We start from the raw sequence: 12,967 nt of genomic DNA on the forward strand, positions 1-12,967 counted from the left end.
ATTAGGGCAGTCTGCAGCAGTCTCTCCCCCTTGCCTTATTGCCTCGATCCAAGAGGAAAAACCAGGGCCAAGCACTGCACAAGAGGTAGATGAAGGGAGAGGTGAGGATGAGGAAGAGGAGACAGTGAGAGACAGGAGCAAAGAGAGAGCAGGGCACAGAGGAAAGAAGAGGAGAAGGGAGCGAGAGGATCCAATCCTACAGTTTCTAAAGGAGGATATTAAATACCAGAGGGAGGCAGATGAGAGAAGGGAAGCAGAGGCCAGAGAGAGGGCAAACCGCTTTTTTTTGCTGTTGGAGAGGTTGGCGGAAAAATAAAGTCAATTAAATTTAACTGGTTTTGTCTTTGCCCCTTAATTATTTAATATAAACTGTATATCCATTTTTTAAAAACATTGTTCTTTAGACCGCAGTAGAAAAACAAAACAATGTCTTGAACAATATCTTCACCCTTGTTTACAACGTTTTGTGAATTGGTATTCCAAGCTCTACAAAAAGCATTAATTTCATCTTTGTTACATTCAATTTAAACATTTCTATATTGACAACTATATACATGAATCAGCAAATTCATTTAAACAACATTCTCACATCTACAACTATATACAACAACTTTTAAACATTTACAACTATATACAAAAAGACGAGAAGAACACAAGTGGCCATCAGCCACACTGCCTACAGCATCACCGGTGCTGCTGTTGTTGCTTCAAGGCTGCAGACAGAAGAAGAAAGTTTAGGTTAGTCCAGTGGTAATCCAATCTGTCATGTAAGATGATAATTGATTCTAATATACTGATTCTGCAGTATATTTAATATTGTATCACTGAAGGTAAATAAAATATACTTAATGTACTTTTATGGTCAGATAAGACCATAATACAGTACATCACTGGTACATTAAGCATATTTCATTTACCTTCTTGACTGTATGGGTGTTTACCAATGGTGGTGTTGTATGTACTTGGATGTAAGCACAGCAGGTCATAGTCCACACTTAATTATTCACCTGGCAAAAATAGTCATGGTCAAGAGGTGCCTCGTGGAGTGCAGACACCTCGTTGGTCAGCGCAGCCCGCCAAGCAGCTCCACTCCGGCTCTCCCCACCATCAAGCTCCCCAGGTGGCTGGTTGTCCTCCTCCACAACATCTTCCAGCACATCGCCGACACCAACACAAATGTTGTGCAAAATTACACACGCCGTCACCACCTGTGCACAAGGCAGACCAAAAGGATACAAGACTGTTGAGATGTGAAAAAACATGAACACAGAAGATAGTGTGACTTTAGAAGTTGTTAAGCATTAACTGTTATTTTGAGTAGGATACTATAATTTGATTAAGAAATCCACTACAGAAGTATTGCAATGATTTATTACCTTAGGGACAAACAGTGTATGTACTTCAAGTGCTTCTAAAAAGATGCACCTGAAGCGGGTTTTCATCAATCCAAATGCACGCTCAAATATAGCTGCAAGCAGCAATTCGGGGCCAAGCCCCAGTAGGGGCAGTAGCGCAATACGGAGCAGGAAGAGCAAAAACAGCAGAAATTGAATGTACATGCAAAACATCTGGTTCAGAAGGACAGGTGGAAATGAAATGAAAATCAATAGAAGTTCAGAGAACGAACACGGAATGAACTAAAATACTTGTATCTCATTGAAGAGGAATAAAGATTAGCACAATCCTTATTTGGATAAAAAAGGTATCAAAATGACTCATTACACACAATTGTATAAAGGAACCCCACACAAGATTCGAATCCACGACCTCCGAGTCCAGTGTCCATTCCTCATCTCATTGCACCACTGTGCAAGTGAATGTTTCCACACCTGCCGAAGTTCATTAGTTCATGTGAAAATGAACTCAAAATGAAGAATTTTTATAAAACTGCACTGAATGTTATATTTAATAACTACTTTAGATCATTCTGCAGCTCATCATGCTGTAGCGCAATACAGAGCAGGAAGAGGAAAAACAGCAGAAAATGAACAAACATGAAACAGCTGGTTCAGAATTACGGGCGAAAATGAACTCAGAACTTATGTACATAAGCTTAGATGAAAATGAACACAGCATGAAACAAAAAGCATTATTTCTAATCCAAGAGGCAGTAAAGGAATCAAAACACACTATTTCAGAAAACCGCTCCACCTGGGATTCGAACCCACTATCTTGGGGTGCAGAGCTCATCAGGTAACTGGCTTTACACATTGAGCTACTTGAGGATGCACATTCAACAATCTGTGGAAGAGAACTTTTAGTGTAAGAAAGAATTTACAAAAAAGCATTACTTAGCATGCTAACCATATTAGCATGCTAAGCTAACTTAATGCTAATGAAGCTCATGGTTAACTTGATAGCTGAAGAGCCACATTAAAGAGAATGACAACTGGTAAGCATGCTAAGCAATTAGCATGCTAAGCTAACTAGCATAAGACAACAAACACAAGCAAGGTCACATTCAGAGATGAATATCTTGGGAATGGTAGCGAATATCAAAAATCCGTTCAGTCATTTCTATGCGGCTCGGTCCAAAGATCACCTGAGCTGATTTTGGACAAAATTGGACAAAAATTGTAGGAGGAGTAGTGAAAAAATGGAATACTGTACTTTTCAAAATGGCCACTACTGTACTGGGTGGAGTCTTAATGTAAGATATTGAATGTGATCAGTATGAAGAGAGGAATCAGTTGTATTGACATTCATTTTTCTGGAACAAAGGGTTCAAAAGTTATAACCTTTACAAAAGTGAATATTTGAACTGGTGGTGGCGCTATAGACTTAGTCCTAGATACTCCAAAGTTGGTCAAATTACTTTTAATTACTATCACTACAAGCATGCCAAATTTGATAATTTTCCTTCTTATGGTTCATTGATTACCATACAGGGGGAAGAAGAATAACTACGAATTTGGACATAAAGGAATTGCATGTGATAGCTTCAGATTAGACCAGTTTTAGGCAGAATGCCTAGAACAGACACAAGTTCTGCATCTTTTCCTGCCACAGTACCTCATGCGGTCTGGGCATATGTCACACTGAGTTTCGAACCCACGATGCAGAGCATTCGGGATCCGTGGCGTAACACATTGAGCTAATCAGCCATGCAAGTTCATCAGTATGCTAAGCAGAGGTTTCAGTGTGAGAAAGAGTTCACAAAAAAAAAAGCTTCATAGCATGTTAACCATATTAGTATGCAAAGTTATTTAATGCCAACTAAGTTTTGGTTAACCTGTTGACTGAAGACCACATTAGAAAGAATAGCAATAGTTTAGCATGCTAAGCAATTACTGTGCTAAGCTAACTAGCATAAGACAACAAACACAAGCAAGGTCACATTCAGAGATGAATATCTCGGAAATGGTAGTGAATATCAAAAATCTGTTCAGTCATTTCTGTGCGGCTCGGTCCAAAGATCATCTGAGCTGATTTTGGACAAAATTGACCAAAATTTGTAGGAGGAGTAGCGAAAAAACTGTTTTTCATTTACTTCAATATGGCAGACAGGTACATTTAAGGAAAATGGCAAATGATACATTGTCGGAATCGGCATAAGCCAGGGAATAAAATGACATGAAGCATACACATTTTGGACAGTGTTTTCAAAAGTTATAAGCGTTTTTGAAATAATCATTACATCTGTGGAACAGTAGGTGGCGCTGTGCTGAAACTTCTCAGGTACCTTCACGACCTTCTAAAGGTCATACATACCAATTTTTGTGAAGATATGTCAAATTGTTTAAAAGATATCGCAATTTATGACAAAATTCAAAATGGCGGACACGTGATACATCCAATATTGACAGAATCGGTATCGTCGGATTCGGCATGATCCAAGGAATCCATAGACACCAAGATCTTGATTTCTGACAAACTGTTCAAAAGTTATTGGCCAAAATAGCCATTTTTCATATCTCATGACCTGTAGGTGGCGCTGTTCCCAAGTTTGGCATAGACCCTCAGACCATGGTTCTGATGAAGCGTACCAATTTTTGTTTCGATTGCTCAAAGTTTGGCCGAGATACAGCCTCTATACTAATTTCGGGTCGACCTCGTTAACTTCGTGACATCATAACCTTTGAACAAAGATGAATAAAAAAAATCTGTTCAGTCATTTCTGTGCGGCTCAGTCCAAAGATAATCTGATCAAAGATTGGACAAAATTGGACAAATTTTGAAGGAGGAGAAGCGAAAAAAACAAATACTGTACTTTTCAAAATGGCCGCTACTGTAATGGGTGGAGACTTAATGTAAGAAGTTGAATAGCATCAGCATGAAGAGACGAATCAGATGAACTAAATTTAATTTTTCTATGACAAACAGTTCAAATGTTAAAACCGTTAGAATGTTGAAATTTTGAACTGGTGGTGGCGCTATAGAGTTGGTTCTAGAGACTCCAAATTTGGTCCAATCACTATTCATGAGCATCTCTACAACTGTGCCAAATTTCATCATTTTCTCATGTTCCGTTGATAGGGCTGCCATAGACTCCCATTCGGGAGGAAGAATAATAATAATAAAAGGGAAAACGTACAATTACAATAGGGGCTACAGCCCCTTCGGGGCTTGGCCCCTAATGATTGTGCGACCTTTGGAAAGATGGTAGTTGAACCTTTGCTCTGCCATGCCTCTCACTGGCCTCTTATATGGTGTGATAAGGGCCAGGGGTTCCTGTAGACATGGGTAGCCACCGTCAGCTAGGAGAAAATACCCAGGCGGAGGGTAAGTCCCCCTAGTGTAGATGGGGCTGTGCTTGAGGATGCGTGCATCATGCACACTTCCTGGGTAACCCACAAAGATGTCAATAAAGCGGCCCTGATGGTCACAGACTGCCTGGAGCACCACTGAAGGGAAGAGCTTTCTGTTGTTGTAATCGTGGCCATCAGGGCCGCCGGGACATTTTATTCTTATGTGGCAGCCGTCTACTGCCCCTGCTGCCTTGCCAAATGCTTGGTGATTAGCCAAGCGAGCAAAACCATCCCCAACCACTTGGAGCTCCTCCTGTGTGCGAGGGAAGTGCACAAATTGGGGTAGCACAGCCACCACCTCATCCACCATCTTGTGGACAACTCTGTGCACTGTGGGAAGAGGCATGCTAAAGACCCTGGAGACAACTCTGTAGGCTGAACCGGTTGCCAGCCAGAACAGGAACACGAGTGTCTCCAGGGTCGGGCCCCATCCGTGCTGCCTGTCAGTCTTCAGGGCCACCATCAGCTGCTGCATGGCCTCTCTGCCCAGCCTGAAGTCTGGCCGAGTGTCCTCCCCTCCGTAGTACCGCTACAGTACTGGCACTGTGGAATTGATGGCACAGTAGTGCCGAGCCTGTAGACTGGGTAAACCCAGCCTGATCTGCTGGCGATTTGATTTCGCCCGGCAACTCAGTCTGGAAACCCGTCCATTCATTTCTACTACTTCTGTTACACTTTCACAGACTGGCTTATCCATCTTGCTCGCTATTGGCGGGTACAGAGCTCTTTCTATGGTTCTGGGCGGGTATAACACGATGACGTCTCTCGCACGACCGTCAATCCAATTCCTTTTAACCTCTCAACGATGCTGAATGACTTCTTTGGTTTTTAGCAAACAAATCGCTCGACTGGGTGTAAATATCACTCACTTTCATGTTTTTTTGCACAACCTGCAAAAATCGCTCGATGCTATTGCTGCTTCTGCAAACCGCTGATCAATGCTACAAACCAATACAAACTAAACCTGTCTGGAGTTTTCGCATTGCTCTTCAAAAGTACGTCACCCGGATTGTTGATCTGATTGGTTGAAGGACTATCCAATTGCGTGAATAATGCTCGTTGATCACGCCTCTTGTGCAGTAGGAAATACATAGCAAACTCCCCAGACCAATGTTCAATATTAAATTGAGCTTGGTCTGGTGATAGCCAGACAACCGAGCCTGTACAACATGTAGAAGAGAGGAAGGTTTAAGTATAATTTCAGTTTTGCCATTTATTTAATGTTTGTTAAACTATTAAACATATCGGCTCAACTGATTTGCAGAGGGGGGATTTAAAGTTGTTCCCATTTATTGGTGATTCACCTTGTAATTTTTACTTCATATAGCCTAGGCTTTTTTTGTTTTGTACCATTGCATGTGTTTTAACAGCTAGAATATTACCAGTCAATAAGCTTAACACTCCTATTATGTTGTGGGTCAATTTGACAATCTGTCAATTTATTTTTTCAAAATAAAGCGTCAATGGAAAAGATGCCAGCTCTGCTCATCTCGACAAGACAGTAAAACAATGCAATAAATACATATGCGAAAGCACACACATACATAATGTCCAAAATGTGGAGAGAAAGACTGAAGGGATAATTTCGCTCAATAGGGTAAAAAAAAAAGCCTAGTTGGGGAAATTAAAAAAAATCTTGTTTGTGAGATAGGACAAGTCTTTAACAAATAGTTCTTAAATTATATATATATTTTAAATATGAAATATTATTACATGGCTTGGTTGAATTCCGGTCTGTTATTTCTAGATAACAGACCACTGCAAGTATAACACACCGTTGCCATGAAAAACAGAGCGTTGCTATGGACATAGTTCTGTTCACTCAGGCAATATAATCATTTTTAAATCAATAAACTCCATTTTAATCATATTGATTCAAGTATGTTTAAACAGTGCGGGTCAATTTGACCCATAACATAATGGAGGATGTAATTATTTTTAAATGAATTATAAGAGCGTTAACGTTACTTACCATCCCACGTCTTTGACGGCAGAGGTGGCGACAAATTAAAATTCTCCTCCTGCGATCCTGACGCCGATGCTGCCTCACTATCTCCATTTCCATATCGGAAAAAATACTGTACAGCAACCAAACCGTTTGCACTTCCAGTTTTTAGCGCCGAAATCGGACCTTTTCACTGACGTAATGATGCAATGACGTGCACTTGCTAGTCTGTTCCATTTACGTGTTCTCCGAATGCTAAAGAGGAGCCTCGCCTAGCCTCTGAAGGAAGTGACTTGGAAGGACCAGCCCTGCCAAGGAAGTATCCTTGACATTGAGAAACACCTTCAGTGCAGAGTAGGCTGGTATTCAGTGACAGCGGTCGTGAATTAGTGTGTTTTCTGTAGTTTTTGTATTCTATTTATCATCGTCATGGTAAATTATTGTGTTTGTGGAGGTTGCACAAACTCCAGCCTATCAGGACATCGAGTCCAGAGGTTTAATAACAAGAAAAAGGACACTGCTATCTTCCGTGCCGGGGTGTGTTTTGTGCAGGTGAAGAGAAGGGACTTCACTTCTGCATCTGCTTCGATAAATGCATTCATTATAGACCAGAGGATTATCATCCTGGCGATATGATGGGAGTTCAACATTGTAATACTACTGTAAATGATTATATTAAATGAATAAACTTACACACGCAATGCTTCTTCACCGTTTTTACTTTAATCAATTTCAACACTGATGAATACAAATTATGTACACATGCATACAGTCTCACACTCACACAACACAGTTTTGAATTATGTGCTGGTAATGTAAATACTCCAATTTCATTCATGCCATGTATATACTGTAAACGTATACATTCAAGTTCACACACCTACATAATCATGGCGTCATATACATCCTCACACTATCAGTGAATGGGCACGGAATAAACTCATAACACAGAATTAATGAATAAAGGATAACATTACATTAAACACATACAGTAACACTACTATGTTATTAGTTCATTTGCTAACTACCAAATCAGTCGTGATGAGAAACCGCTATATCACGTAACTTTAGTGTGGACGGATATTAACACGTGTGACATACGCCTGATCAAGGTTTATTAGTTTCTGTTATTAGTAATCAATAACGTTACTCCTAGATGACCAATAGCTTTGCTATTGCCTGATTCATGATAATAATCTGTACAATATTGTGATCTGAGCACATATCGTTAGCTAAGCTAACACCGGTCTTGGCCCTGTTCTCCACTGCTTCTCCTCACACAACAGCTGAATTTGTCTCTTTTGACCGTTATTCTGTCTAATCCTGGCCTGTCGCTGCTCTCTTAAACACATAGCAGGCTAATTGTATGGCTGTGGTTTGTGATACGATCATGAATAAACATTTACAATTTCCTCAGCGTCCGAACTGTCATTGCGATCCATTGTTTTCCTATTGTTTATATTGATCGCGCTCCCTTGAGTTACGTCACTTCCGATTTGGCATTTTTCAGATGCGGAAGTAAAATTCTCTCACAAAAAACGACTCCAGAAGCCTATGTAGCGTATTTATACGTGTTTTTCAAGAAAATCTATTTCATACATTATTTTTCTATACATTGAATCACTGAAGCTCTAACCTGCAATATGCCCTTTAAGGGGTAATATGCCCTTTAAGGCCCTTTATTCTGCAATATGCACAATATACCAATTAAATTGATAGAGACTTGCATATAATACCTGGTTATTGCACCAAATGAAATTCTGCACAATATAGGCCAACCTATAAGATTGCTGTTAAGCATAGCCTACTGCTGTATGACACATGTTAATAAATTGACTAGCTCTGTCTTTCTTGTACTTATGTGTGTTCGGATCTCTGTATGATATTTAATATTTATATTTTTTGTATGTGTGTACATTTCAGAATGACAAAGCCAAAATTCAGGCCTTGCCCTAGCTGCCAGGTCCGTCAGCAGGCCAACCGCAAAACCTGCAGTGCTTGTTTTGCCACACTGCCAAGCAAGCGGTTTTTAAAAACTGCAAAAATTAATGATGACTGGGGCCAGAGGGTCATCAAAAACAAAAATGATGGACAGAAGACAGTGTGTGTTGTGTACCAGGCTTCACATGTGTGCTTAGATGTTGGCACATCTTGTCAGTATGAAATTTTAGACAGACAATCACTTTAAAAACCACACCATACATCCCTATGAAATTGCTTTTGCAGCACACATGACGCTCAAGTGATAAATGTATATCACATGCAAGTTGCTCTGATAAACAGTTTGCCAAAAAGCTCCCAATACACAATATTTAAATATACTTTCATTTTATGCAGGTGTACTTCTGTTGTGAAAAAAAAACTTGAAAATGTATTGGTGTATGTACACAAGTAGGTAATATTCTAGACTACACTTATCTTAAAATACTTGTGTAACTGATGGCAGGGACTATTGATAGGGATGAACTATGAATCAATTAATACCTAGTTTATACACCAAGTATATTGCCCTCTGTTTCTGATTCAAAGTCAGTGTGGAGAAGACTTCATCTTCATTACTGTCACAACATCTTATTAATTATTAAAAAAAAAAAATTGAGTACTGACAGTTGCAATTTAAGAAATACTCATGAATTAATATTTCTGTGTATTAATTTTACAATATGTCTTTAATCATGTGTTAATTACTTTGTTTCATTTCAGGTCCAAAAACTTTCTGCCTTAGGCTATATGCCCATAGTATTTATCAGACAGAGGCACAAGGGCACAGGCATGTTGATGGCAGATGTAGTCACGCATCTGCCACCAACTCAAAATAATATGCGTTTCCTAACCAGCATGAAGAGGGCATATGACTTTACAATCAAACTGCATGGTAAGAAAAGTTAATTAGTGTTTGTTGTTGATTTCTTTGACAATGTGTACTGAATTTATATTTTTGATAACTTTACAACAGGTGTGCCCCAGCCTCAGCAAGACCAGCCCCTGCCCCTAGACCAGCCCCAGCAAGACCAGCCTCAGCAAGACCAGCCCCTGATCCTAAACCAGCCCCAGATCCTGGAACAGCCCCAGCAAGACCAGCCCCAGCCCCTAGACCAGCCCCAGCAAGACCAGCCACTGCCCCTAGACCAGCCCCAGCTAGACCAGCCTCTGCAAGACCAGCCCCAGCAAGACCAAGCCCAGCAACACCAGCCTCAGCAAGACCAAGCCCAGCAAGACCAAGTCCAGCAAGACCAGCCTCAGCAAGACCAGCCCCTGATCCTAGACCAGCCCCAGCAAGACCAGCCTCAGCAAGACCAGCCCCAGCAAGACCAGCCCCAGCCCCTAGACCAGCCTCAGCAAGACCAGCCCCAGCAAGACCATCCCCAGCAAGACCAGCCTCAGCAAGACCAGCCCCAGCAAGACCAGCCTCATCAAGACCAGCCTCAGCAAGACCAGCCCCAGCCCTTAGACCAGCCTCAGCAAGACCAGCCCCAGCAAGACCAAGCACAGCAAGACCAGCCCCTGATCCTAGACCAGCCCCAGCAAGACCAGCCCCAGCCCTTAGACCAGCCTCAGCAAGACCAGCCCCAGCAAGACCAAGCACAGCAAGACCAGCCCCTGATCCTAGACCAGCCCCAGCAAGACCAGCCCCTGATCCTAGACCAGCCCCAGCAAGACCATCCCCAGCAAAACCATTCCCAGCAAGACCAGCCTCAGCAAGACCAGCCCCTGCTCCTAGACTAGCCTCAGCAAGACCAGCCCCTGATCCTAGACCATCCCCAACAAGACCAGCCCCTGCCCCTAGACCAGCCTCAGCAAGACCAGCCCCTGCCCCTAGACCAGCCCCAGCAAGACCAGCCCCTGCCCCTAGACCAGCCTCAGCAAGACCAGCCCCTGCCCCTAGACCATCCCCAGCAAGACCAGCCCCTGCCCCTAGACCAGCCCCAGGAAGACCAGCCCCAACCCCTAGACCAGCTAATCCCACAAGACCAGCCTACCCCAACAGACCAGCAAATTATTACGCTTGATTTATTTACGATCAACTCTCAGGCTCAGCAGCATGTGGAACCTAGGAAACCCAGGAAAAAAAGTAAGTAATCTTGCATTGCACCACATCTGTAAATTTGTCCTATGTTTTTTCCAATCAGTGCACAATATAAAACAAGTTACATGTGGTGAATTTCACCTCTTTTAATTAATTTAGCCTCTCCTCCAAAATACTAAATATACAATTCTCAACCTTTTTCTCTTGCACCTATTAACCCCCGGGCCCACCATCCACCCCAGGCCAAGGCAGACGAGCCCCACCATGCATCCCACCTCAACTAAAGAAAAGACGAAGTAAGTAATTTGCCTTGCACCCCATCTGTAAATTGGTACCATGGTTTTGTAATCATTGTGTTAATATATAATAAGTTAACTAATGTGAATTTCACCCCTATCTATCAATTAAGCCACTTCCCCAAGATACTATATATAATTCTTAATCTTTCCCCTTGCACCCTAAGCCACAGGTACAGAAACCACAGAAGCCCCACCCTCTACCCTGGCCAAAAAGAAGGAAGCAAAAAGCAAGACATTTTTTGCACCCCATGTGTATATTTGTTTCTATTCTTTGAACCCCATGTGCATATCAGCAGCCATGTGTTGGGTGTAAAGGTGTTTTTGCATGTAGCCCCCTTTAATTGGACCAAACTCAGGTTGTATTCACACTAGGTCTCTTTCAGCCCTCAAAGTGAACTAAGAACAGTGACTCATATATAAGACCTCAAGCAAACTCAGACCCATTTAAAGTGAACCAAACTTTTTTTTTTTGCCTTTGTCATTTAAGGTTGCAAATGCAGTCGACAGACAATTTATCCATACAATAAAATATTGGAAAGACGGATGAATGGGGTAAGATGTAGAACCATATTTTTCATTAGGCTGTCTGATTATCTCTTGACTGATGTCTGTCTCATCTTTTAATCCACATGTGACAAAACAGTAACACTGAGCAGTAGTTATTAGACTTTTTCAACTATCAACCCTCTCACAAGTGCTACCCCTTACGAAAAAGTATTTTTCAAGTTAATTTTATGAAGTATACTTAAGTAATGTCCAAGTATATTTTTAAGTATACTTTATGTAGTAAGTATACTAATATCAATGTGTACTTGTAGTAGACTTGTAAGTGTACTATTTCAATACTGCTTGGGACTAAATTGGCCCACTTTTAGTATATAAAAGTATACGTTTAAGTGTACTAAAAGTGCAAACTTTAAGTACACAACTAGGTTTCTCATTTTTAATGCATCTTTACTACAAGTGACCTTATAAGTATACTAGTAGTTTACTATTTTAATACAAGTAGTACATTTTTTAATGCAGTGTACTCTCAGTAAACCACTAGTTTAGAAGTTTATACTGCAAGTATACTTGTAAGTTTTCTTTAAGTGAACATAACATTATAATATTTATATATTATTTTGCACTTGCAGTATACTATTATTTTTTATACTTGAAAAATACATTTAACTACTTTAATACTTTACTACTTTAATTTAACTACTTTAACTAATTTTAATAACATTTTTATTAGCACTTGAATGTTGGTAAGTTTCATAAAGGCAAATAAGTTGAGAAAATCACATTTTTGTGATCAGATTCAGAACGATGATCAAAACGCAGATGGAGTAGATCAAGTCCAAGAACCCCAAAGCTTCACAGACGTTTTCTCTTCATGTGTTACGCTTCATTTTTTTGGTAATATTAAGCAAGCAGTTTTGATTTACAAGCTGTTTAATATTTGATAGGAAACCTACCTCTCTTGGTTCACTTGGTTCAGCTTCTTTTTCTCCTGTGTTTTGATCCAGAGTTTCTGTACTAGAAGATGTGTCATAGCGCCCCCTACCGTATAACAGTGAAAACATGGATAGCTGGAAAATTCAGTCAATGGTGAGGAAAGAGTAAAGTAGAATTAAAGTAAATTCTGATGTACACTACCAGTGGACTAGCCTACACAAAAATTCAGATATGCAAAATGAGAAACATATCTTTTTTATATCAATATTCTAAACAAGTTTCATAAGACTGTATATGAAAACTATGTTGTAAAAAAAAAAAAAGTTTATTTAATAGGCTACTCGATCAAAACCGTTAAAAAACTAAAAGCCAAGTATACTTTGAATACTTCTTGATCAAAAGATAGAGTACAAGTAAAGGCCAAATATAATTGGACTTTTCTCTCAGTACAAGTCAAGTACACTTCATAATCAGTATTGAGATGAAAGTTATATAAAAGTAGGCTATT

General features: G+C 40.4%; 2 protein-coding genes and 1 pseudogene across 2 annotated transcripts in view; 1 reads left to right on the forward strand and 2 right to left on the reverse strand.

The window, feature by feature from the left end:
• Nucleotides 1-12,967, reverse strand: part of LOC137005952 (gastrula zinc finger protein XlCGF57.1-like) — a 779,808-nt gene that overhangs the window by 625,302 nt on the left and 141,539 nt on the right. The window lies entirely within an intron of this gene.
• Nucleotides 1-12,967, forward strand: part of LOC137006201 (gastrula zinc finger protein XlCGF57.1-like) — a 703,714-nt gene that overhangs the window by 99,137 nt on the left and 591,610 nt on the right. The gene's annotated exons all lie outside the window — the stretch shown is intronic.
• On the reverse strand, nucleotides 708-5,445 carry LOC137014383 (putative nuclease HARBI1; annotated as a pseudogene).

The sequence above is a fragment of the Chanodichthys erythropterus genome, chromosome 3, assembly GCF_024489055.1.
Source record: "Chanodichthys erythropterus isolate Z2021 chromosome 3, ASM2448905v1, whole genome shotgun sequence".
Lineage (NCBI taxonomy): Eukaryota > Metazoa > Chordata > Actinopteri > Cypriniformes > Xenocyprididae > Chanodichthys > Chanodichthys erythropterus.